The 16,435-nt window shown below is 21.2% G+C and overlaps 2 non-coding genes across 2 annotated transcripts; both read right to left on the bottom strand.

The window, feature by feature from the left end:
- Positions 1 to 11,993: 11,993 nt before the first annotated feature.
- TRNAS-GGA lies at positions 11,994 to 12,080 on the bottom strand. Its single transcript has one exon. It is a non-coding gene; the product is annotated as a tRNA-Ser (tRNA).
- A 743-nt stretch (positions 12,081 to 12,823) lies between these two features.
- TRNAF-GAA lies at positions 12,824 to 12,896 on the bottom strand. The gene has a single exon. It is a non-coding gene; the product is annotated as a tRNA-Phe (tRNA).
- Between the last annotated feature and the right edge of the window lie 3,539 nt (positions 12,897 to 16,435).

Here is a 16,435-nt window from a genome sequence, read left to right as displayed (position 1 = left end):
AGCATTTTTTAAAGTGTTAAATTATTCACTTGTGTAAAGTGATTTGATGTTGAGAAGAGTTTGAAAGAATTATATGTTTAAAAATAATTTAATTATTAATGAAATAATATTATATTTTATCTATTTATGATGCATAATAATGAAATTTATGAATGAAGAAGAGTGAAAGTGAAAATATGGTTATGAATTATGATGTAAAGATGAAGAATGTATATGGTTCTAGATTATAGGTTCATTTAATTCTATTATTAAGAATATAAGTATGATTAGAAGATAATTCCAGGTTATAGGTTCATTTAATTCTATTATTAAGAAGATAATTCCAGGTTACTATCTTATCAGTGCTAATATCTTTTAATTTCACTTCAGACAAACCAACAATCTCATCACATCATTAACCTCTTTACCTTAACTTCATCGGTAGACCAACAATCTCATTTATATATTTAACCACCAATATTTGTAGTTTTCCAATTAGTCTCTCATATTACTAATCTCTTATCTTATCCCTGAACAAACCAACAACAAATCTCTTATCATTGACAAACCAATGTTACCGACTTCTTATCCCTCGACAAACCAACCACCAAACTCAATCAGACTTTCACACGCTTTTTATCCCTCAATAAACAATTTCACAAGTCTCTTATTTTTGGCAAACCAATGTTATTGGCCTCTTATCCCTCTTAGCAAACCAACCACAAAATCACAATCGACCTCTTATTCATGAGCAATCCAACTACCAATCTCAATCGACCTCATGATCCTTTGTTACCGACCCCTTATCCCTCAGCAAACCAACAATAAATCTCAATCACACTTTCACATGTCTCTTATCATTAGCAAACAAATATTATATGCTTCTTATCCCTCTTCAATCAACCATCACCTCACGATCATTTATTACCGGTCTATTATCCCTCGACAAACCAACTGTCAATCTTAATCGACATCACAATCCAATGTCATCAGACTCGTATCCCGCGCCAAATCAACTACCTCTTATTTATTACCGATCTCTTATCCACACATATAATTTACTTAAATTTGTATTTTCAAATATTTGAACTCTTGTCTCGAGTGTGGTCGGGCCTCTTATCCACAAATATATTTTACTTAAATTTGCATTTGCAAGGATTTGAATTACGGTGTTCAACAGGTCGGTTAACCGGTTAAATAGTTCCGGTTAAGTTCGATTTTACCTTTCATTTTACAAATCGATTAACCGGTCAATATTGGTATTAGTTTTACTAGTTTCTGTTTTACTTGTTCTAGTCGGTTAACCAGTTTAACCGGATAATTCAATTTTTTAATTTAAGTATTAAACTTAATAAATGATTTCTTTTTCAAAATTCTTATTTGTACCTAACTTTTATGGTATTCTCCCTTGTCTATCTTATAATATATATTATATTTTATATAATATAATATAATATATTATAATAATATTTCCTAGATATATTTAAAAATATATTATAATATATTATATTATAATAACAATATAATATTACAATAATATAATACATTTCAAAAGTCTCCGTTTTTATACTAATAGCCATATAAATTATTTTTTTAAACAACTATACAAATTATAATTTAAAATAACTTATATATATTATTAAATATTATTTATAATATATATAATATTTACAAAATAACTAATATAAATATATAATTAAATTATTACCGTTTTATCGGTTAAACCGCTAAAAAATAGTTAAACCTAAAACCGAATCGTTTAACCGATAAAAAACTGGTTAACCGGAACCATTAGAATTGGTTAACCAATAAACGGATAATATGAAACCGGTAAGATATCGATTCGGTAAGGTTATCGGTTTTTCAGATTTTTGCACAGTCCTACTTCAAACTCTTGTTTCGAGTGTGAAAGATGATCACTTTAACCATCAAACCACTTATAATTATTGATATCTTTTATTTATAATTTTGTGTATGCAAAGTGATATATATATATTTTATAACTTACAAAATTTCGAATTTTTGATTTTTTTTAGTGAAATTCACATGTCTTAGAGAGTATATGCATGCACCAGAATATTATGATTTAGTATTACCGGTTAAAGCAACATGTTTGCATGTAAATAAAATTCCATAAAACTTGATTTTGATCATATATAACATAGATAATTAACCCCCATCATACAATTTTGTGAACTTATTTAACTATATATAATTTGTTTGATTTTGCAGCTAGTTCTCTTTCGGTGGTATATCGTGATGCTTAGGATCTGGTCCTCCTGGTGCCAACCTTTGAGTATGTATGTCTAAAGACTGAAAATCGGCATTACTTTGGTGATTCTTCTCCCATTCAGTTAGTTGGAACCCATATTTTCGTGAAAGGATGTGGCTCTCTAATGTCATAGATTGGCCAAAGTCTACTGTGAATATCAAACATATAACCATCACCATCAAAATGAGAGCTTTTGATAATATGAGATTTGTCATAGTGTTTGTATAGATATAAAATAAGAGAAAAGTTTGATGGGATTTTAAGGATTAACTTTAAACTATTTATATTGAAAAAAAATAAGAGCCACCGACTAATATTAATTAGTTTTTGTTAGTAAAAAATATAAAATAAAAGGGATAAATAGATGTGGTCTACATGGATGGATAAGATTGTATGAATCTACAATAAGTCTAGTTTGGTTTGAAAAATTATTCTAACAAGATGAATAAATATATTAAATTTGAATTATTTTTCTTTTTAGTAACATAAATCCTATTAAAATATTTTATTTTATTTTTTTAAAAGTGAATAATTTTTTTTATTAATCCCAATATCTCGAATAACACATATACTTTACATCATGAATCTAATCATGATAATTTATACATTCATTAATTAAAGACAGAAATGAAACAAGGAATATAAAAAGTGTTATATGTTTTCTTATTCAAACCGATCGATCCACGAATTCACTCATTACACTCTTGCTAAAATCTAAATTAACGTGTCTCAACCCAAATATCCCATTTTAATTATTATTATTATTATTATTATTATTATATATATATATATATATCAATGTTATCCGAGCTCTAATTATTCGAGCTCAAAGAGAGGCACATTACGATGTTCATGACCAATCGGATCTAACCAATTCTCATTTGCAAGGATTCTAACTCTAGTTCTTATCCACAAATATTATATATATATATATATATATTTAATAATGTCTAATCTAATTTTTTAGAGATTTACTATACAGTGGTGCATGTACAATCATTGATTATCTCTTCTAAACTAATAAATATTCTATCTTAAAATAAATTTATCTTTCTTAATTAATTTTTTTTATTATTTTTTATTTTCTTTCTCCTATAATATATATTATAATAATATATTACTTTTAATATTTTATCTCTCATTATTTATTTATATATATATAAATTTTTGTTTTTCTTAAATATATTTTTATCTCTACATAATAAAAATGAATATCTATAATTTATATATAATGAGAGAAAAAAATTAATGAAGGGACATAAAGTTAAATACAATATATAAATATATATAAAGAGAAATAAAATATTTAAATAAATTTAAGAGAAAATTTAATTATTATTTTTATTTTATTTTCTCACTCTTACCGTATATTTAATAATAATAATATATTATTTTTTTATATTTTTCTCTCATATTATATATATATATATATATATAATATATATAATATAAAATATAAAATAAAAAGAATAAATAGATGTGATCTACATTATGGATAAGATTGTGTGAATCTACAATAAGTCTAGTTTGGTTTGAAAAATTATTCTAACAACATGAATAATTATATTAAATTTGAGTTATTTTTCTTTTCAGTAACATAAATCCTATTAAGATATTTCTTTTTAACTTTTTTAAAGTGAATAATTTATTTTATTAATCCCAATATCTCAAATAACACATACACTTTACTTCATGAATCAAATCATGATAATTTATACATTCATTAATTAGAGACAGAAATAAAACAAGAAATATAAAAAGTGTTATATGTTTTATTATTCAAACCGATCTACGAATTGACTCATTACTTTTTCGTTAAAATCTAAATTAACAACGTGTCTCAACCCGACTATCCCATTTTTATTTTTATTATTATAATAATTGTTTATATATATATCCAATGTTACCCGAGCTGTAATTATTCGAGAAGAGAAGTACCTTACTATGTTCATTACCCGAGCTGTAATTATTCAAGAAGAGAAGTACCTTACTATGTTATTACCAATCGAATCTAACCACTTCTCATTTGCAAGGATTCTAACTCTGGTTCTTATCTACAGATATAATCTATATATAATTATATATATATAAATAATTAATGTCTAATCTAATATTTTAGAAATTTACTGCACTCTGCATGCACAATCATTGATTATATTTTCTAAACTAATAAAATAATCTATTATTTTATTTATTTATTTTATCTGATATTAACCATGAATAATCAAATAATATCTAAATAATGAAACATAAAAAAAATTAATTAAGGAAGTAATATTTTCTAAACTAATAATTATTGTCTCTTCAAAAAATTTATCTTTCTTAATTAATTTTATTATTATTTTTTATTTTCTTTCTCCTACAATATATATTATAATAATATATTACTTTTTATATTTTATCTCTCATTTTATATATATATATATATATATATATATATATATATATATATATATATAAACTTTTATTTTTCTTAAATATATTTTTTCTCTAGATAATAAAAATGAATATCTATAATTTATATATAATGAGAGAAAAAAAATTAATAAAGGGACGTAAAGTTAAATACAATATATAAATATATATAAAGAGAAATAAAATATTTTAATAAATTAAAGAGAAAAATTAATTATTATTATTATTATTTTATTTTCTCACTCTTACCATATATATAATAATAATAATATATTATTTTTTATATTTTTCTCTCATATTTTATATATATATATATATAAACTTTTATTTCTCTTAAATATATTTTATCTCTTGATAATAAAAAATAACATATATAATGATATAAAAAAAAATAAACACACTCCCTCCACGAACTAATTCCCAAAACTAACTTAGTTTGTCGTTTAATTTCCCAAACTAACATACTTTATTCATTAATTCCACAACTAACCTATTTTACTATTCGTTATTTTTTTTAAAATTGATTAATTTATTACATTTAAATTCATTATATATATATATTAAAATTATTATTTTTATAAATTTAATATATTTAAATTATTATTTTTATAAATTTAATTATTTATATTTTGATATATATATTTTAAATTATTATTTTTATAAATTTGATTATTTATATTTTGATACATATTTTAAATTATTATTTTTTATAAATTTAAACTCTTGTCTCGATTGTGGCCTCTTATCCACAAATATAATTTACTTAAATTTTCATTTGCAAGGATTCGTATTAAGGTGTTCAACAAGTCGGTTAATCGGTAAAACAGTTTCGTTTAAGTTCGATTTTACCTTGTATTTTACAAATCGGTTAACCGGTCAATATTGGTATTAGTTTTCATAGTTTTTGTTTACTTGTTTCGGTCGGTTATCCTATTTAATCGTTAAATGATAATTCAATTTTTTAAATTAAGTATTAAACTTATTAAATAATTTCTTTTTCAAAATTCTTGTTTGTACCTTACTTTTATGGTATTCTCCATTATTTATCTTATAATATATTATATTTTTATATAATATATTATAATGATATTTCCTAGATATATTTAAAAATATATTATAATATATTATATTATTATAAGAATATAATATTACAATAATATAATATAATTCAAAAGTCTCTTATTTATATATTAATAGCCATATAAATTATTTTTTTTTAAACAACTATACAAATTATAATTTAAAAATTAAAATAACATATATATATTATTAAATATTATTTATAATATATGTAATATTTACAAAATAACTAATATAAATATATGATTAAATTATTATGGTTTATCGGTTAAACAGCTAAAAAAATAGTTTAACCGAAAACCGAACCGTTTAACCAATAAAAATTAGTTAACCGGAACTATTAGAATCGGCTAACCAATAAACCGATAATATAAAACCGGTAAGCTATCGATTCGATAAAATTATCGTTTTTTGGTTTTTTTTCACAATTCTACTTCGAACTATTGTTTCGAGTATGAAAGATGATCACTTTAACCATCAAACCACTTATAATTATTGATATCTTTTATTTATAATTTTGTGTATGTAAAGTGATATATATATATATATATATTTTATAACTACCAAAATTTCGAATTTTTGATTTGTTTTAGTGAAATTAAAAAAAAAAAAACATTAGACCCTTTTTATATTAATAAGCTAAAATTATATTTTCAATATATAAATATTATTTATTATTTTGTGTTAAAATTAAAATGTAGATAAATAATATAAAAAAATTAATTAATTATTAATTATTTTTTTAATAAAAAAATATTAGTTATAGTCAAATATAAATTTTAGACAAATAATCATAAATAATAATTTATTTTTATTTAAATATATCAAAATTAATTTTTAAATAGATTATTATTATTATATATATATATATAATATATAATTTTTAAAAATGGTTCATATACATAATATAATAATATAAAAATAATTAATACAAATAGAATTAAATATATACATATAAATATTTATTAAACAAATTATAGAAGAACATGTTAATATAATTAAATTAATTTTTTATTTTTAAAATGGATTAATTCTTAAATTGTTAATGTTTCATTTATTTTTTAAAGATAAAAATAAAAAAAAAATTATATAATTTTACAAAAATGGATGCTTATTTTTCTTTATAATTAATTTTTTTTAATTTATTAAATTGTTAATGTTGATTATACATTTTATTTATTAATTAGAGAGAGAAATAAAAAGGATTTTAACTCTTGTCTCCAATATGAAAATTGATCACTTTAATCATCATACCACTTATGATTATGATTGATGTGTTTTATTAATAATTTTGTGTATGCATTGCATGTTATATATATTATAACTAAAAAAAAATTGAATTTTGGATTTTTTATAAAATTCACAGATAATATTAGACCCTTTTTATTATTAAGCTAAACTATATTTTTAGTATAAACTCTATTATTTATTTTTTGTATTAAATATAAAATGTAGATAAATAATTAAAAAAATTAATTTATTTTTTACTATATTTTCAGTATAAAAAATATTAGTTACCCGTCAAATATAGATTGTATACCAATAATAAAAAATAATATTTTATTTTTATAAAAATATATGGAGAATTAAGTTTTAAATAGATTGTTATATATATAATATATAATTTAAATATATATATAATATAAAAATATATAATTATAAATACAAATAGAATTATATATATATATATATATTACAAATTTTATAATATGTGTTAATATAATTAAATTAATTATTTATTCCTTAAAATTGATTAATTCTTGAAATTTTAATTATTTTTTTAATTTATTAGTTTAAAAAGAAATGAAAAAAGAATAATTTTTTTTATATAATTTTAAAAAATATTGTAGAATTATATATATATATATATATATTAGTAAACATTTATTATTCTAATATAATTAAATTGTTTTTTTATTCTTAAAATTTATTAAATGATTAATATTTGACAATTCATTTCATTTATTAATTAGAGAGAAATTAAAGAAGAATTATAAAAAGTCTTATTCGTTTTTTAATTCATATTCAAACCTATTCACGGTTTGACTCATACAAACATTGCCCATTTACTTTCCCCATTTACTTTCACGCTAAGATACAAACACCCTACCGTGCCATTTACTTTCACGCTAAGCTCCAAACACCCTGCATTTATTCTCACGCTAAGATTCAAATGGCAATTCAATATTTAAGTAATTTAACTATTATTATATATATATATATATAATTGAAATAATATATAAAAATTATATTCTTAACTAATAATAATCTAATCTATTACTTATCTACTCTAATATTATCCAATATATTATATTACTTATCTACTATAATATTATCTCTTCTATCTAAGTCAAATATTATAAAATTTGATTACTAATCTAGAAAGCATTTAACTGTAGCCAATTATTTTTATTCTGAAAATGTCCTGCTAATTATAAGTTATTAAAAGCTTACAGAATAATTGCTATTTTAAAATTGAGATTCTATCATTTTTTTCAATCTCTCAAATTTAAATACATATGATATGACATGTCTTAGAGAGAGTATATGCATGCACAAGAAAATTATGATTTAGTATTACCAATTAACATGTTTGCATTTAAATAAAATTCCATAAAACTTGATATTCATCGTATATAACATAGATAATTAAACCCCATTATACAATTTTGTGAACTTATTTAACTATATATAATTTGCTTGATTTACGACTATGTTTCTTTCGGTGGTATATCGTGATGCTTAGGATCTGGTCCTCCTGGTGCCAACCTTTGAGTATGTATGTCTAAGGACTGAAAATCGGCATTACGTTGGTGATTCTTCTCTTATTCAGTTAGTTGGAACCCATATTTTCGTGAAAGGATGTGGCTCTCTAGTGTCATGGACTGACCGAAGTCTACTGTGAATATCAAACTTATAACCATCACCATTAGAATGTGAGAGCTTTAGATTTATAATATTGCTTGTATAGATATGAAATAAGAGAAAAAATTGATGAGATTTTAAGGATTAAATTCAAACTATTTACATTGAAAAAAAAGTAAGAGCTATCCACTAATATTAATTAGTTTTTGTTAGTAAAAAATATAAAATAAAAGGGATAAATAGATGTGATCTACACATGAATGGTTAAATATTGTGAATCTATAATAAGTCTAGTTTTGTTTGAAAAATTATTCTAACAACATAAATAATTATATTAAATTTGAGTTATTTTTCTTTTCAGTAACATAAATTCTATTAAGTTATTTTATTTTATTTTTTAAAAGTGAATAATTTTTTTATTTATTAATCTCAATATCTCAAATAACACATCTACTTTTCTTCATGATAATTTATATATTCATCAATTAGAGACAAAAATGAAACCAGGAATATAAAAAGTGTTATATGTTTTCTTATTCAAACCAATCCTGAATTGACTCGTTACTCTCTAGCAAAAATCTAAATTAATTACGTGTCTCAAGTTAACTATCCCATTTTAATTATTATTATTATTATTATTATTATTATTATTATTATTCAATGTTACGGTAGCTTTATTTAACCACTTCTCATTTGCAAAGATTAGTTCTTATCCACAAATATAATATAATATATATATATTTATAATAATAATGTCTAATATAATGTTTTAGAGATTTACTACACTTTGCATGTACAATCAATGATTCTCTCTTTTAAGCTAATAAATATTCTCTCTTAAAATAAATTTATTTTACATATTTATTTTTTTTTATTTTCTTTCTCCTACAATATATATAATAATAATAATATATTACTTTTTATATTTTACTTCTCGTTATTTATTTATATACATATAAACTTTTATTTTTCTTAAATATATTTTATCTATTGATAATAAAAAAGAATATCTATAATTTATATATAATGAGAGAAAAAAATTAATGAACGGACATAAAGTTAAATATAATATATAAATATATATATAAAGAGAAATAAAATATTTAAATAAATTATAGAGAAAAATTAATTATTATTATTTTATTTTCACACCCTTACCATATATATAATAATAATAATAATATATTATTTTTAACTAAAACAGTTATGGATGACTTGATAATTTAAATTGACTAATTAGATATGGTATATTTTTGATATTTATAGGAGTGCGTCTATAGGAGTGCGTCTATGTTTTTTTTTTTACGAATATGATATTTTTGGGCATTTCTATCAAAGGTTTTGGAGGAGTGATTGAAAGAGGGAATTTGGGAAGGGAATGAGAGAGATAATGACCATGCATCACCTTCATTGATTGGAAAATGGAAAAGTGGGAGAAGAGAGAGAAATTATTTGATTTTTTCAGCGAATCAGATTATACCACGTCATTCCCTCTCTTATTCCCTCCCCTAATCATTTCTCTTTCTAATAATATCTAGTTTTATTCCTATTTTGGCATTTTTGATTTTCGGGCCCAGATTAGCAAAGGACAAGAAAAATTCTCTAGTTATGAATCGGGTATAGAACTTATGGGCGACGCTTGATTACCATTTAGAATTCGTTATTATATGTTTGTTCTAGTTTTTGATGTTGAAACGGTTTTTCTTTATTCATGGGAAATGAGTTTTGACATATTGGGTCTATCCGTATTTATTACGGCGAGGGATGAACAAAAATCCAGAGCTTTGATTCAGAATTCTCTTGATTCATCCCCTCATGAGGAATTACCAAAACATTTGACTCTTTACCCATTCCAATATAAAGGATTAGTTAATCAAATAATACATAATAAATGGGTCGGTTTGAAAATAAATGAATTACTAGTGGTAGAATATTATTCTCGTCAGACTTAAAGCTAACTAAAATAATAAGGGTTCGGACAACTTTATTTCCTTTCGGCGAAGTAAATTGACCTAAAGTTAAGATAAAAAGGGGCGTTGACCCGGATTGGGTTTTTCTCCAATTTCTATATCAGAGACCATCCGGTGTATTTTCATTCTTTGTCTACCCTTTTTAGTTCCGGCATTTTCCGTGCCACATCAATTAGAAATAGAGAATCTATATTAAAGAAAGGTCAAACTCTTGCAATAAGTATGGCTATTTGAGCCATTACAGTTAGTAATATCTGTACATTAGAGCATATGCAGCGCATGACCGGTGCCCGCATCGGACAGCGTTAAAAGGACAAGTCATTGCTTTTTTTATTTTATGCGTTGTATGTAAAAGCAAAGGGCAGGTCATTGCGTTTTTTAATTTGATGCGTTGTATATAAAAGCAAAAAGAGGGCATATAGCTGCATGCCCTTGACTTTTTAATTATTATATAATATAATATACTCTATAATATATAATATAGAAATATTAGTTATATATTTAATTAATAAATATATATTTTAAATAAATTAATATATTTCTCCTATTTTTTCTTATTTTTAAGTACCTCAACTTCTCAAATTTTTTAATATTAGTTATATATTTAATTATAAAAATGTTTTTAATATTATAATATATTTTAAATTATAAAAATATTTTATATTTTATTATAATATAGAAATATTAGTTATATATTTTCAAATTTTCCTATAATATAATATAGAAAAATTAGTTATATATTCTCAAATTATTCTTATAATGTTTTTAATATTATAATATATTTTAAATTATAAAAATATTTTATATTTTAATTTATTTAATATTAGTTATATATATTTAATTAATAAATATATATGTTAAATAAATTAATATATTTTTTATTAAAATTATTCTTATAATATTTTTAATATTATAATATATTTTAAATTATAAAAATATTTTATATTTTAATTTATTTAATATTAGTTAATTAATAAATATATATGTTAAATAAATTAATATATTTTTTATTAATTATATTAACACGTTTTAAGGGTTTTCCAATTTATTTAATGTTTTTAATATTATAATATATTTTAAATTCTCAAATTTTCTATAATATAGGAATATTAGTTATATATTTAATTAATAAATATATGTTTTAAATAAATTAATATTTTTTTTATTAATTATATTAACATGTTTTATTATTTTTAAAAATATATTTTTATAATAATTTTAAAAATTTAATTTTATAATACTTAAAAATAGTATAAAATAAAAATAACATTTTAATTATTCAGAAAATGGCGGACGAAAATATTGGAGTGTTTTGACCCAGTACAACATGTGCCTGTTTTCAGCTGAGGTGGAATTTGACAAAATAAATGGGCAGAGATCTTATGCACTAGACATGTTCTTAAGGAAAGGTACGGAAAGAGAGGGATTCGAACCCTCGGTAAACAAAAGCCTACATAGCAGTTCCAATGCTACGCCTTGAACCACTCGGCCATCTCTCCTACATAATGATTATGACCCAAAAGCGAGTGAAGAGTGAGTCATTCATATTAGATTATTGGATAGATAGACCATTCTAGCTATAAAGAAAGTTTTCATCAAAAAAGGGTAGAGGCGAGGGATAGACCTTTCTACAATTGCCACCTGTGTCCGTGTTCCCGAGGGAACCCCTCTTTTTCAAGAGGATTCGCGGCATGTCAAGCCCTGGTAAGGTTCTTCGCTTTGCATCGAATTAAACTACATGCTCCACCGCTTGTGCGGGCCCCCATCAATTCCTTTGAGTTTCATTCTTACGAACGTACTCCTCAGGCGGGATACTTAACGCGTTAGCTACAGAACTGCACGGGTCGATACGCACAACGCCTAGTATCCATCGTTTACGGCTAGGACTACTGGGGTATCTAATCCCATTCGCACATATTTTGAATTATCAAGTCATCTATAAATGTTTAGTTAAAACAAGAATTATCAATAATCGGAAATAAAATAGAATTATCAATACTAATTCTATTAATATCGGAAATAAAACAGTTATGGATGACTTGATAATTCTATCCAATATTAACAATAATCGGAAATAAAATAGAATTACCTTTCTAGAAGATATTCGAGACCCATCTATAAAATAGATGGGGTATATCTCTAAACGAGATAAATATGTATTACAATAAAGACTATTAATAAATATGTATGTTGAGCCATATCAACAAATTTATAGAATAGATACTCATACAAATGAATCATGTGCCAGGAACCAGATTTGAACTGGTGACACGAGGATTTTCAGTCCTCTGCTCTACCAGCTGAGCTATCCCGACTATTCCCGATGAATCATCCTAATTTTACCAGAGGATTTGGGCTATGTCAATTAAAAGGATGAGATAAAAGGGTATTATAAAATTTTATCTAAACCTTAGAGTTTCATGTATCTTAAAAAAAAAAACTTTGTCAATTTCAATACAGATAATGATATGGACCTTGAATCTTTCAAAGAGAAATTCATTACTCAAAGATGTTCATTTATTTATACTGTATATACTTTATAAAACTAGGTATTAAACTAGTTTCGAATAAAACAGTTATATATATATATATATATAAACTTTTATTTCTCTTAAATATATTTTATCTTTTGATAATAAAAAATAACATATATAATGATATAAAAAAAATTAACACTACCTCCACGAAACAATTCCCAAATTAACCTACTTTATTATTCAAACTCAGTTATTTTTTTAAAAATTATTAATTTATTTCATTTAAATTCATTATATATATATATATATATTAAAATTATTATTTTATAAATTTAATATATTTAAATTATTATTTTTATAAATTATATTATTTGTATTTTGATATATATTTTAAATTATTATTTTTATAAATTTGATTATTTATATTTTGATATATATTTTAAATTATTATTTTTTATAAATTTGAACTCTTGTCTTGAGTGTGGCCTCTAATCCATAAATATAATTTACTTAAATTTTCATTTGCAAGGATTCGAATTAGGGTGTTCAACAGGTCGGTGAACCGGTTAGTTTTAGTTAAGTTCGGTTTTACCTTTTATCTTAAAAACCGGTTAATCGGTCAATATTAGTATCAGTTTTACTAGTTTTTATTTTACTTGTTCCGGTCGGTTAACTAGTTTAATCGTATAATTCAATTTTTTAAATTAAGTATTAAATTTATTAAATAATTTCTTTTTTAAAATTCTTGTTTGTACCTTATGTATTCTCAATTATCTATCTTATAATATATATTATATTTTTATATAATATAATATAATATAATATATTATAATGATATTTCTATATGTTATAATATATTATATTATTATAACAATATAATATTATAATAATATAATATATTTTAAAAGTATCCATTTTATACTAATAGTCATATAAATTAAAAAAAATTAAATAACTATATAAATTATAATTTAAAATTTAAAATAATTTATATATTATTAAATATTATTTATAATATATATAATATTTAAAAAAATAACAAATATATATATGTTTAAATTATTACCGGTTTATCGGTTAAACCGCTAAAAAAATAGTTCAACCGAAACCAAACCATTTAACCGATAAAAAACCGGTTAACCGGAACCATTAGAATCGGTTAACCAATAAACCGATAATATGAAATTGGTAAGTTATCGATTCGGTAAGGTTATCGGTTTTTCGGTTTTTTTGCACAGTCCTACTTCGAACTCTTGTTTCGAGTGTGAAAGATTATCACTTTAACCATCAAACCACTTATAATTATTGATATCTTTTATTTATAATTTTGTGTATGCAAAGTGATATATATTTTATAGCTAACAAAATTTCGAATTTTTGATTTTCTTAGTGAGGTTAAAAAAAAAAACATTAGACCTTTTTTATATTAATAAACTAAAATTATATTTTTAATATATAAATATTATTTATTATTTTGTATTAAATTTAAAATATAGATAAATAAAAAAAAATTAATTTTTAACTATTTTTTCAATAAAAAATATTAGTTACCGTCAAATATAAATTTTAGACAAATAATCATAAATAATAATTTATTTTTATTTGAATATATCATAAATTAATTTTTAAATAGATTATTATAAATATATATATAATATAATTTTAAAAAATGGTTTATATATATAATATAATAGTATAAAAATAATTAATACAAATAAAATTTAATATATACATATAAATATTTATTAAACAAATTATAAAGAACGTGTTAATATAATTAAATTAAAATTTTATTTTTAAAATTGATTAATTCTTAAATTGTTAATGTTTTATTTATTTTTTAATATAAAAATAAAAAAATTATATAATTTAAAAAAACATGAGTGCTTATTATTCTTATATATTTTAAAAAAAAAAATTAAATTGTTAATGTTGATTATACATTTTATTTATTAATTAGATATTGAAATGAAAAAAGATTATAAAAAGTCTTGCCTTGTTAACGATCTCTTATCTCTTGACAAACTAGTCATAAAACTCAATAGAGATCACAATCTCCAATATTATTAGACTCTCTTGTCTCTAGTGTATGTGGGTCTCTTATCCACAAATATAATTTATTAAAATTATCACTTTACCTCTTATACCACTTATGATTAATGTGTTTTATTAATAATTTTTTTTGTATGCATTGAATGTTATAATATATATATATATATATATATATATTATAATTAAAAAAAAATAAATTTTTATTTTTATTTTTTGATAAAATTCATAGATAATATTAGACCATTTTTATTAATAAGCTAAAATATATTTTCAATATAAACCCATTATTAAAAATATTAGTTACCCGTGAAATATTGTATACCAATAATCAAAAATAATATTTTATTTTTATATAAATATAGCGAAAATTAAGTTTTAAATAGATTGTTATATATATAATATATAATTTAAATATATATATATATATAATATAATATAATATAAAAATATAAAATTATAAATACAAATAGAATTATATATATATATATATATATATATATTACAGATTCTATAATATGTGTTAATATATTTAAATTAATTTTTTATTCTTAAAATTGAATAATTCTTGAAATTTTAATTATTTGTTTAATTTATTAGTTTAAATAGAAATGAAAAAAGAATATTTTTTTTATATAATTTTAAAAAATGTTGTAGAATTATATATATATATATATATATATATATTAGTAAACATTTATTATTCTAATATAATTAAATTATTTTTTTATTCTTAAAATTTATTAAATTATTAATGTTTGACAATTCATTTTATTTATTAATTAGATAGAAATTAAAGAAGGATTATAAAAAGTTTTATTGGTTATCTTATTCAAACCTACTTATGGTTTGACTCATACAAACGCTACCTATTTATTCTCACGCTAAGATTCAAATGGCAATTCAATATTTAAGTAATTTAACTATTATTATTATATATATATATAATTAAATAATATATAAAAAATATATTCTTAATTAATAATAATGTAATCTATTACTTATCTACTCTAATATTATCCAATATAATCTATTCCTTATCTACTATAATATTATCTCTTCTATCTAAGTCAAATATTATAAAATTTGTTACTAATCTAAGCATTTAACTGTAGCCAATTATTTTTATTCTGAAAATGTCATGCTAATTATAAGTTATTAAAAGCTTACAGAATGATTGCTATTTTAAAATTGAGATTCTATTATTTTTTTCAATCTCTCTAATTTAAGTTCATATGGCTTGTCTTAGAGAATATATGCATGCACCAGAAAATTATGATTTAGTATTACCAATTAAATCTACATATATACATGTAAATAAAATTCCA

The sequence above is a fragment of the Impatiens glandulifera genome, chromosome 1 (genome assembly GCF_907164915.1).
Source record: "Impatiens glandulifera chromosome 1, dImpGla2.1, whole genome shotgun sequence".
In the NCBI taxonomy this organism is placed as follows: Eukaryota; Viridiplantae; Streptophyta; class Magnoliopsida; order Ericales; family Balsaminaceae; genus Impatiens; species Impatiens glandulifera.
Note: the sequence above shows the minus strand (reverse complement) of the source record. Positions and strands in the feature narration are given on the sequence as shown.